Here is a 12,171-nt window from a genome sequence, read left to right on the forward strand (position 1 = left end):
ATAAGTACACCTCTGCCTAACATTGTGTCCTTTTTTTCTATTAAAGAAAAAAAAGTAATATAGATTAACTTATAATAAAGTATAACTTTATTAACATTGTTTTGTTTGTAACAGAAAATACTTAAAACGCATCAATTTGCCCCAAAATTTGACTGATAGAACAAAACTGAATACAAGAAAAACGACAGCGCCATTGGATAGAGGGACAGTTTTTATTTTTGCTGCTTGCAGTATCACCTCCTTTGCAATGTTTGCAATGGTGTGGGGTTATTTTGCACCTAGCATACTAACAGTGCTCACTTGTTTACTGATGTAACACTAACAAGAAAGTGGGACTATTCGACACGTTTTCGTTGAAAAAAACAATCAAGCAGCTTATCAAAGATATTGGGGTCTAATGTCTTAAAGTGACGTCTTAATAGATTTGGCTTCCCGCTGTCTGCTATAATCATTTTTAGACACAGTAAACAGAGTGGTCTTTCTTCGTCTCCCACTGTGTTAAAACTCAAAGCCAAAAGCCAAACAGCCCGAAAACAGTGCATTCTCGGCGGCCAGGGGAGAACCGAAGGTGACGTAGTGACGATCCCAAGCCGAAAATCGCACTTCTCGGGTGGGCTTTTGAGAACCGGAGAAAACAGTGGGTCTCTGTGTGAGCCCGGCCGGAAAACGGCGCAGGCGCACAGCTCTCCATATTGCTTTGTTGTGTGCTCTTGCTTAGTTAAAAAATACTGTGCACACTCTAAAAATGAGAGCGCGACTGCCACCCACTGATTGCATGTGCAAGTACACTTTATTCTAGTACGGCAAAAAAAAAAAGTATGTTCCCCTAGGTCACATACGCCACCCCTGGCATCGCTCTGCGCCCTGCTGGGGGGGCGCGCCACACTATTTGAGAAGTACTACCGTAAAGGAAGGAACCAAGGCTGCTTCATCTGTTCCATCACATCTTAGGAAGGCTAAATGTTGGAACCTATTTCCCCAGTGACTTTGAATTTCTGACATGACATAGCTTGTTTTATAGGCTGTAGGATATTTTACTGTTCGCATTAAGTTGTCGGCGATAAACTGGCTCCAGCTCAAGTCGTGAGCTTAAACAGGATAAGCCCAGCAAAATGTAGTGCAGTGCATTGTTTTAGTGGAACAAGGTAGAAATGAATTTCAAAACAAAAAAAGTACAATATCAAAGTATGGTGTCTGCATTTATTGTGGGAAAATAGACATACAGCTCAATAACCTGTAAATAGATATGGGCAAACAATACCCAAAGCTGTGAAGCTTGTGTCACACCAATTAACCGATGTGTTCCTGTTAATGCTATATATAGTACATAGAGTTGGGTGTCGTTTGAAATTGAACGATTCCGGTTCCGGTTCCATGTTTCGATTCCGGTTCCGAACGATTCTCGATTCCGATTCTTTTAAGAGGCAAAGTAAAAAAAAAAAAAGGCAGGGTAAAAAAATCTATAGTTTAAAAACGTATTGGTTTATATTAATGTATTTTTGATTTTTAAAATCATATTAATTTAAAATTTATTATTATTATTTATATGATTTTCATATTATTTATATGATTTTAATATTATTATTTATTATTATTTATTATTAATACAATTAATATGACATTTATAAATTATATGAGCTTCTCAAAGGGTTGTTTTTAACCTGTATATAAATATCAGTCTTTGAACTCGAATGTGATGGTTTCTTTCCACAGGAGTGCACTTTCACAAAGATGTTTCTTTTTCAAAAGCTCACGGAGAACCCATTTATTTATATTCTTTTGACATACATGTATCTTAGCTGGGAGCTACAACGAAGCATTAGTATAAATTCTTCTATTGATTTTAATTTGATGTAGATTAGGCAAAATAATAAGTTTTCTTTATTTGTAAAACCGATTCTGTTGTGTTTACAGACACATGCAATGTTTATGTTGTGACAATACCAGTTTGGCCAGCGAGTGGCGCTGTAGGAGTGTGTACGAATAGTGCGGAGAAGAAGAGATGAGAGTGTCTGGCTTGGATGCTTTGTGATGTGATGCTGTTTTCACTGTTACAAGTTCATTAAAAAAATAATCGAATGATTCACATGGCTGCTTCTTTCTAAATAAGCAACACAACTGATTCCAAAACAAAAATCCTTTCAATACTGTTTATTTTAATGGAGGCGTCTACTGCTTTAAGATGGCGGTTGTTTATTACCGCCAGCGAGTCCGTCAATTTGCATCTATTTCTCTTTATATGTTCTAATGCTGCCATTTCATTTCAGATGTCATTTTGCATCTAGTTCTACTAGTATATCCTTGAAGTCGACTATAGCCTGACTTATAATTAATACTTAATTAATAGACTTAATAATACAACTTATTCTCATACTATTATCCATCCATCCATCCATCCATCCATCCATCCATCCATCCATCCATCCATCCATCCATCCATCCATCCATCCATCCATCCATCCATCCATCCATCCATCCATCCATCCATCCATCCATCCATCCATCCATCCATCCATCCATCCATCCATCCATCCATCCATCCATCCATCCATCCATCCATCCATCCACTGCTTAATCCGAGGTCGGATCGCGGGAACAGCAGAAGACAGACGTAACGTATTGTTTTACTTACCTGGTCCTGACGGCGCAGCGTGTCAACTACGTAGCACTCGGCTAGCTTTGCACTTGGCACTTGCTATATTCCGTGAAGCCAGTCGTGCATAATTGGTCGTGCAGCCACCTGTGCATGATATACTAGTAGATGTATTGCAAATGCTGCACTGAGCTGACTGATAGTTTTTTTTTGTAAAGTTAAGCCAAACTTTTGACCGCCGCTGCACCATGTCCATGGTTGTAATCAAGTTTCAATGCACAGACTCCCACTTCTTGTGGCTTTTTCTTTGTGGTTTCCGCTCAGCTGTCAGGGTATCGAAACATGGAATCGAAATTTAAAAATTCGAACGGTTCCAGGAGGACCGGAGTGTTAGAACTGTGTCCCATCGATGCTCAATGCTCGATGCCCAACCCTAGACAGGAACCAGCTCGCTATAGGTTGTGTGTACCAAATTTTATTCACACACATGCATCTTGAAAGGAGTTTTTCCTGCACATGTTCAAGTCTGAAACAATTTGTGCTAGAGTTCCGGTTCAAATATGGAGCAGTTGCTGTCATTTTGGCCAATCAAATGATGTCGCTTTTGCCTCTTGTAGGAAAGCCCCAAACCTTCGAATCATTTTCGGTACAAGGCGGCAGAAAGCCTCAATGCTTCACAAGGCTTTACTTGCCCATCACAATCCAAAAATAAAACGGACTGCACTACAAGCCGCAGCGTTCAAAGATGGGAAAGAAAAAGCATCTTATGGTCTGAAAATTATATCATTTAGCTTGTTCCTTTGTGTATTTCTTGTTCCTATCTTGTCATTGGGATTACCGTAATTTCCCGAATATAACGCACACTTTTTTCCCCCACAATCAACTTGTAAAATCATGGTGCGCATTATAAACGGGTGCATGGATGGAGACAGAAATATATACATATATTATATATATAAAGATATATATATATATAAACCGTTTTTTTTTTTTATTGACACTGCCACGTTGTGTTGAAGAAATGTATGTGGTGATCTGTTGCCATTACGGTACGTGACGTCACCATTTTGTTTCGGTAATACTTCACTCTGATCGGCCGAATGATTTTGTCTGTGTTAAATTCTGCTTTTTTCACTCTTCATAAAGCACAGAATTTAGTTTCTTGAACTCATTCAACGTTTATTGCAGCTCCGCAACTCGGACCATAACAAACGTAACAACACAGACTTCCTGTGTCCGTCAACTATATCTGTCCCTCGGGAAACTCAAACCCAAATAACAGTAGTTCCTATTGTTACTGTTGTGCCAACAGCAATAAGCTCTCTCGGATTTCCGATTTACGTTCTCACTTTCATTTTACCGTATCAATCCATGGAAGAAACATTTATTCATCGTGATGAAACGAGCAAGTTATACAGCAGCCTTTAAAAGAAAAGTCACATCTGTTTTGTTTTCTCCTAGATTCTGGTAAGTGGGAGAAGTTGTCAAATCATATGATTACCGTAAATATTGTCAGTTTATGGTAATGTTTTGAACTACTAATGTGCTATGCTTGTGCTGTGTTTCACCAGTCAGTAAAATGACATTTCTGTATCTGTACACGAGCTCCGTTTTCTTGTATTCTTCTATTTATTGGTGCTAAAATTAGGGTGCGCGTTATAAACGGGTACAATAATTTTCCCTAGATTTTACAAGTATATTTGGGGTGTGCATTATACACGGGTGCGTCTCATATTCGGGAAATTACACTACCTATTTGTTGAACCTGCTCCCTGTGTTTCAACCAATCAGCTTCCTTGTGACCTCACCAGGTGTTCCCCGTTGTATCTTTATAATGGTTTATTCCCTGCTTTCTCTCTGTCAATTCTTGGTCTTCTGTCTTGTTCGCGATTCCTGTCATGGTTCGCTCACAGTAATTTTTTATTTTTTTGTCCATGGCTACTTTTATATTTTTGGAAAATATAAACTGGGTTACATCCGCCTCCCAGTCCTGCCCTGCCCTTAGTTTCAGAACATACAGTACAACATACAATGAAGGAATTGGTAGTATTTGTGGACTGACGTCAAGCCAAGTCTGTAGTTTTGCTTTGGCAGAAAATACAAATTTAATATTTAGAATGCAGGTGCCAAACCAAGGTATACTGTAAATTCAAAGCAATTTTAACAGCTTTGAAGGCTGTATTGCTGATTTTCCAAGTTTGTCACCACATATTGTGCCCAAACTGTACTTAAGTGAAGCTTTCATTAAAACTATTTTGCTACGTGAGGTTCCTTGTACATTGTATGCAGCTCAGTGTTTGAGGGTAAAAAAGTCCATATAGCATTTTCAGTAGGATTAAAATTGATTATCTCAGCTAAAGACTGCTCCTATACAGTATAATAAGCTGTAAGGCGTCGTGGTGCACGTTCTCCTTCAACGTGCTACCGTTCATTACTGCGCCTCAGCCCCCAAAGTGTGCCGCATGCAGCTTTTCATTTTACGGCCGTAATGCATGATCTTAACTGGAGTAGGTTGGCAAAACAACACCCTGCCGCGTGAGTGGGAAAGCAATAAACGCCTCACCGCCTCCGCAACTTGGACGTGACTGAGTGTGATTGCGAGGCGGCCGACGGAAAGACGCGCTCGCGGGGCAAAAAGTCGGTGCCAATTACCTTTTACCCGCGCGAAGGTGCGCATGGTGCAAATGAAAGGGGAGTAAATCGCGTCTTGATGGACTGAGAGGCAGCCAGGTCACGAGCTGAATGTTTCCAAACTCAATTAGCTAAAAGTAAGGAAACATCCATTCTGTTAAAGAACCTGTAGTGGCAGCAAAGCTTTCACCTTTACTGAGAACTGAACCAATAACACAACACATGCACCTATTTGTGTTTTTCTGGTTAGAAAACACTTTTTGCAGTATCAGTTTATACAGTGTCAATGAGACGCCAAACTTTATGCTATAAATGTAAACGTCCATTGGATCAAAAAATGTGTCAGAAAAGTTGGACTATAAATACTGTTTATCTTTGTAACTCAATCATTGTTTTCCAAAGCAAAAACAGATATTTGTAAATTATCATATTTTGAATACTATAATGTAGAGTACTGGTGCACGATAATTATTGGTCCGATAATAGGAATTATGACGTCATCCCGATAAATCCAATAACATTTATAATAGGGCTGTCAAAATTATCGCGTTAACGCGCGGTAATTAATTTTTTAAATTAATCACGTTAAAATATTTGACGCAATTAACGCACATGTCCCGCTCAGAAAGTATTCTGCCTTTTGGTAAGTTTTACAGCAAGGCTTTTTGCGCTGTCCAACAGCGAACTCTTGTGGTCGCTTTGCGACATGGTTTATTATTTTTTTCTTTTCTTCATTATGGCTGCACGACGTCTCGGGCTGATAATGTTGTGCTTATATGATCCTTGGACAAGATTTGTCCGTAAGTATGGTTGTTGTAAAGAATGTACATATTATGTTAGTAAGCGAAATGTTATATTTTTTGTATGAGACACTTTTTGTTTATGTTTAGTGAACCTGTATAGCGTGCTAAGCTAACGTTGTTGCTAATGCAATGCTGTGTACTTTTTTGTTGTTGTTTCACAACGGTCTAAAGAGGACAGTGGTTTGAGGCCATTTTATTAATAAATCAGATGAAAAAGGAAGAAGTCTGATTATTAAGGCGTCGTTCACTAGCTGTCTAGCTTTGGAAAAAGTAGACGCTTCGGAGTGAGGACAGCATAGACAGATTTAAATGACAGTAGAGTGAAATGCCCACTACAGTCCTTATGTACCGTATGTTGAATGTATATGTCCATCTTGTGTCTTATCTTTCCATTCCAACAATTTATTTTACAGAATATATATATATAATTTACAGAAAAATATGGCATATTTTATAGATGGTTTGGATTGCGATTAATTGCGATTAATTACGATTAATTAATTTTGAAGCTGTAATTAACTCGATTAAAAATTTTAATCGTTTGACAGCCCTAATTTATAATAAGACCGATAATATGTACTGTTGTGGCTTTGCATTTTACACACTAGTATGGGAAATCAGTTGACCATTTGCGGGGCATTGCTCCCACCTGCTGGTCAGAATAATTCACTGCATCTATTTTTTGTTACAGTAGTTTGGTTCAATCCCTTACACATTGCAGTGTCTAGCGGTAGCATTGACAGGCGTGAATGCTTTCTGTTACGTTTCCGCCTCGGAAATATATGTATTTTATGTTTACTATAACATATGGATGTGCAATATATGTTTACTTCTGTGGTGAAGGGTCATATTTAAAGAACTTCATAAGTTGTGTTATAGAAGCCAGCCAATGCTTTAGTAGCTCAAGCTAGTGTGCTATGCTATACATACAATAGTTGTGTAAATAAGTGTATTGTGCAGTTTGTTGTATATTGAATATTGAATATGTGTATTTTTCTGTTGTACTTTCACAATATTAAGACGAGTGTCTTTCCATAAAAGCAGAAAAAGACCAAGCCTTGTGGAAGTGCATTAATTCTTAGCTGGCTGTCGGGCAGGGCAGAAGTGAAACGCACAGTTTTGTTCATGTCATTATGAAAAATCTGGTGTGATCAAAGGCAAATCTAAGTTGAATCCACCACTATTTTATTTTATTTTTTTAAACCTCCAGGTGTTCAAAAACTCAGGTTATACATTAAAAAAATTATATATTTATTATCAGTTATCGATATCGGTATCGGCTTTGAGGAGCAGGACTTTACTGATATCGGTTTCAAAAAATAGATATCGTGCACCCCTAATGTAGAGGCGTGCGAAATTTCCGATTCTTAGATTATTCGCGATTCGGCAGTGGAAAATTCGGGAAAAATTCACAAACATCCAAATTCCGATTTTTGAATTATACCAGGTAAAGTGGAACTAAAACACAGTCAGCGTGGTCATCGGGATGCAATGAGGAACCGACCGAGAGTAAATATCATGTACAACTCATGCCGCTAGATAAAAAAAACAATAATACCTGACTGCGGCCGACATCTGCTACAGCAACGCCCAGTTGCTAGTTGCTACAAACATATGACCTCATAATGCTATGGTAGATATCGCATATATACAGAACTAGATGCAAAATGACAGACGACGGCAGCGTTAGAACAATTATAGAGAACTAGATGCGATATGACAGACTTGCCGGCCTTAGTAAACAGCCGCCATCTTAAAGCAGTAGACTTCTCTGGAAGGCTCTGTTGTAGAGAACCTAATTAAATTTTTATCCAAAATACTCCTAAATCGGCAAACTCTTGACTTGAATCTATCTTTCAATGATGAAACAGTTTTAAAACTTTCACATGTCGAAAGTAGACAGAAGGGAAATTATGGAATAACGGGGGCAATTTTAACAACGGTTGATTCACAAGATTAAATTAATTGAATGTAGTTTAAAGTTACTAATACAGAATGTATTTACTGTTATATTTACTGTTTTTAACTGTTAACTTACTGAAATAGTAGTTTGGTTTAGCCTGAGAGGATTTTTGTACAATTTTGGAACTAATGTACGATACATTAAAAGCGGCTAATAGCTGGGGGGTGGGGAGGTGGGTGCATCAATAATCGATTTATAATCGAATCGTAACCTCTGAATTGTAATCGAATAGTAGGTGCCCAAAGATTCCCACCTCTACTATAATGTTTCGACCGTAAGGGAAGCTTAACTAAAAGCCTCACCCACTAAACATTAGATCAAAATTGTATTTTTTCGTATATAAACTGCACTATAAGCAGCTGGGCTTAAAATTGGGGGGGAAAGTAGTGGCTCCTCCAAAAATGATGGTAACTACAAAGGTTAATCAGCTTCTTTTCATCAAGGGCTACCGAAACCTTGAGAATATTCACTGTCAAGAGGCTCAAAGTAGAAGATTTGCACAATTTTGGGGGAAACAATGTCTCTAATTAGTTGACTAAGCCTTGACAACTGTATTTGCTTTACATTTTTGTTTAGACTGTTTTCAATACGGCAATAAATGATCCTGACTATTTTTGTCTTTAGTACCTTAGGAAAATAGTGTATATCTCAATAGTATGTGTTTAATGCTAGACGGGCTGTCGTTGCGTTTTTGGCTTACTTTTTATTCAGTCACACCCTGGAACTCAAACTACTGATTGTGTTTTACATTTGACTTTTTTTAAGGTCTTAATTTCCTCTCATTTTTATTCACAATTACACATTGTAAAATCTATCCAAGGCGTAGAAAAAAACCTCACCAGTCTTTGCAAGCGTGACATGCATCAAGGTTTTCATGAAGTTACAATTCACAAAAGCAATTTGTGGACTGCTTTGTGAACGAGCCAGGCGCATTTCAATGTTATCTCCGGTATTGTGACCGGTGCACAAAAGGAGCATGGCGGCATACACCAGTGGGCGCTACAAAGGAGAACCATGACAGCGTCAGAAGTGACGGCTCTTGGAAAGCTTCCTGATAAATACATCAGCTGCTTGAGATTTTGTTTTGTGTGACTTATTTTCATGGCTTGCATACATATATTCAGGTTTATACACACAAATTGCACTCTCCATCTAGTTTGGAGCATTTTAAGCACCCCCTTTGTGCTGACAGATATCCGGCTACACAATGCTTCCTGTCATAATGTCAAAAACTGTACTGTAATCACGCTGAAGTTGTTTTTCGGTGCAGAAACGTATTGTCAGTATTTACTAACTGGATAGGTCCTAAGTGTAAAAAGCGTTTTATTATATTCTGGAATGGAAAGATGAAAGACACTTTGCCTTAACAAAGGCAATTCAAAGTACTTGACATTAAGATAAAAGCTACCAAAGCACAGCATGTACCGTGGTCTTGTAGCGGTACATGCTGCATAGTTGTTAACCCTCATATAGTTACCAAATAAACAAATTGTTCTGTTTTCCATGTCAGTTCTAGTTATACAGAAACCTTCATGTTTGTAGAAATGGACACTAGATAAAGACCGAAAGTAAGAATGGATTTGAAAAAAAGCACTTCAATTGATAAAAGTTGCTCAAATCTTTGCAAAAAATGAAGAGTAAGCATGATTCAAAAGGACACAGTGTGCTTTTGAAGAGACTAATGTAATGGACTTTAGGAGTTCGCTTCCTGCTCCTTTGTGATGCTTTCAATGGCAATCTCTTTTTGCTGGCGTCACATTTCATCCGTGTGACACTTTTCATTGTACAGTATGAACAAATACCCCATTAGAAATGAAATACATTGTTGGTCTTTGATCTGGCCGAACAAAGATCACAGAAAAACTGGTGTTTCCTCACTATATTATAGCTAACCCACTGTGGACCTTTTGTTTTATATTTGTTGTCTATATCATAGCTGTCCTAAGTCTAAGTACTTTATTGTGGCATACCCGACATGTACGATTACCGCAAAAGCGGTCACGCTAAGGTCTGGGGGAAGTAGGTGCTGGCACTTGGGAGGTGTTAAAACGGGATAGTTGATCCGCCACTTTGTACAGCAGCTTGCAGAGTTGACCTTGAGGGGAATAGGGAAAATTGGCACAGTGGGACAGGGTGGGGGTAAGGTACAGGGGTATGGTAACAAGTAACAAGAGGCTGCAATATATCAGAAAAGCAATTTGGAGTGGTTTATCCGATGAGGGTCAATTCCCGCTGCAGTGCCATAGATCAGTTTCCTGAGACTGACGAAGACATCCGTTTGGACACAAATATTGGGACATCTGACCAATGCAGGTCAATTTTTACGCATTTTGGTAGCAAAACCTAGTCCGCAGAGGAAAAAAAACGACCTATCTTGTGAACATGCAAATCATCCATACCTAATGCCCCCTGTCCATTTTTACATTCCCCAACGAGTACCTGACCCGTTTTTTTTTTTTTTCGTCACTGTCACCGAGCACCTATGAGAGAAGCCAGATGGCCGCTGTGTTGAGTGATACAATTTGAGAGACAAGAGTGCTGTAGCACTGTGCTACTGCGGCCCTTTGGCTCTGAGCCCAGAGCTGAAAAAAAAAAGCACATGGACAATGCGAAATGCTTGAATTCTTTTATCACCGTCATAAGTAGGGTCTGGCTACTGCTATTACAGGCTTGGCATGTATAAAATGAGCTGGTCAGGGGTATGTTCTTGAAAGAAATTAAGTCATGGCAGCCTTAAGACTGTGCAGTCAAACGAGGCAATGAATGAGGACATCTTGTGGACAGAGTTAACACTGCGCCTCAGTCACATGTGAAAAGAACTGTCTGCTTTTAAAATAACAGTAGATGTCAAATGCTGGTTAGTGTGGTCGAATTACCTCTTGCGTGTTAGACATATCGATTGTGCTGGCTTGACATGCGGATCAATCAGAACTACCTGATGAGCATCAGGTCTTATCTAAAATGTTGTCAGGTGCACGGTTGACTGTAAACAACTTAATTTGGAATCACTGATATTGTATTTCTGTTCATTTTAGCCTTTGAATTTACATATTAAAGATCTCTGAACTCTAACTCACAATTCATTTGAACTCGATTTTGATCTAGTTCAACTGGGAGGGATGGTGGTGAAATTACATTTTTCCTTCCTTCTTTCCTTCCTTGGTTTTAATAATTGGTAAAGATCTTTAAAATATCAACTGAATATCGCAAATATCTTTCCTTTAAATATTTTGGGGCCAAGGATGTGAAAAGTTATCAAACTGAATCGAAACGTTGAGTGCCACTGGGGACTTGTCGTAAATTAACAATTTTTCGAGATTGTTTTCCTCTTTGAGGAATGAGCAGTGTAGATATTTAAAGGTTTACAAAAGCAAGATATGTTAGTGTCATAGTACTTTTGTGCAAAACAAATCTCTTTTCACAAAAAGTTATTTTCTCCACTTATTAAGCCAAAACAGGTTAGCTGTAACCAATTTATGTTTCACGAAAACGGAGTAATGGAGAAAGCAATTTTTTCCCCCTGACAAAATAAGAGTCTCATCTGTCATTTGGTAGTCTAAAATTTACATGGACATTAAACAATATTATATGGGCCTTGAAAAATGTTGAAAATGCTCTAAATCGGGTGTCCAATGTACAGGCGCAGGCCGGAAGCCGCCTGCCAAATGGTCCAATTCAGAATGGGGGTTGTTCTGCCTGACAGGCATGTTGTAGTGTCTCAAAGTATTCTGACACGTCTGCAGATGGGTTGAGAAGGCTTCAGAAGTTTACTGAAATTTTGGTTATACAAGGTACAACAACCAAGCATATGACATGGACCACAACGGACGCTTGACCTTACTTGTTAAAACCATTGAGCACGCGGACTTTTTTATAACAAGAAGTATTTATCCTAGCAGCCGATGACTACTTATCTTTGCAGCTGTTGCCAAATGACCATGTGGATTGACATGCAAGCGCTTTCCCAAGAACTGTGTAATTAGTCAGAGCATTGTGACCTCCAGTGGTGTTGGCCTGCCAAAGATGGAGGCCGACACTGCTCACAGTCTATCACGAATCTTAGATTGTAGCTCATTCATACTGTACTGTACATACTTTTATTTTGTCATCAGTGCCGTAAAACTACGGGGCAGTTTACATGACAGCTCTGCGACACAAAGACGCAATGACTGAGTAGTGGA

Source organism: Corythoichthys intestinalis, chromosome 9, assembly GCF_030265065.1.
Source record: "Corythoichthys intestinalis isolate RoL2023-P3 chromosome 9, ASM3026506v1, whole genome shotgun sequence".
In the NCBI taxonomy this organism is placed as follows: domain Eukaryota; kingdom Metazoa; phylum Chordata; class Actinopteri; order Syngnathiformes; family Syngnathidae; genus Corythoichthys; species Corythoichthys intestinalis.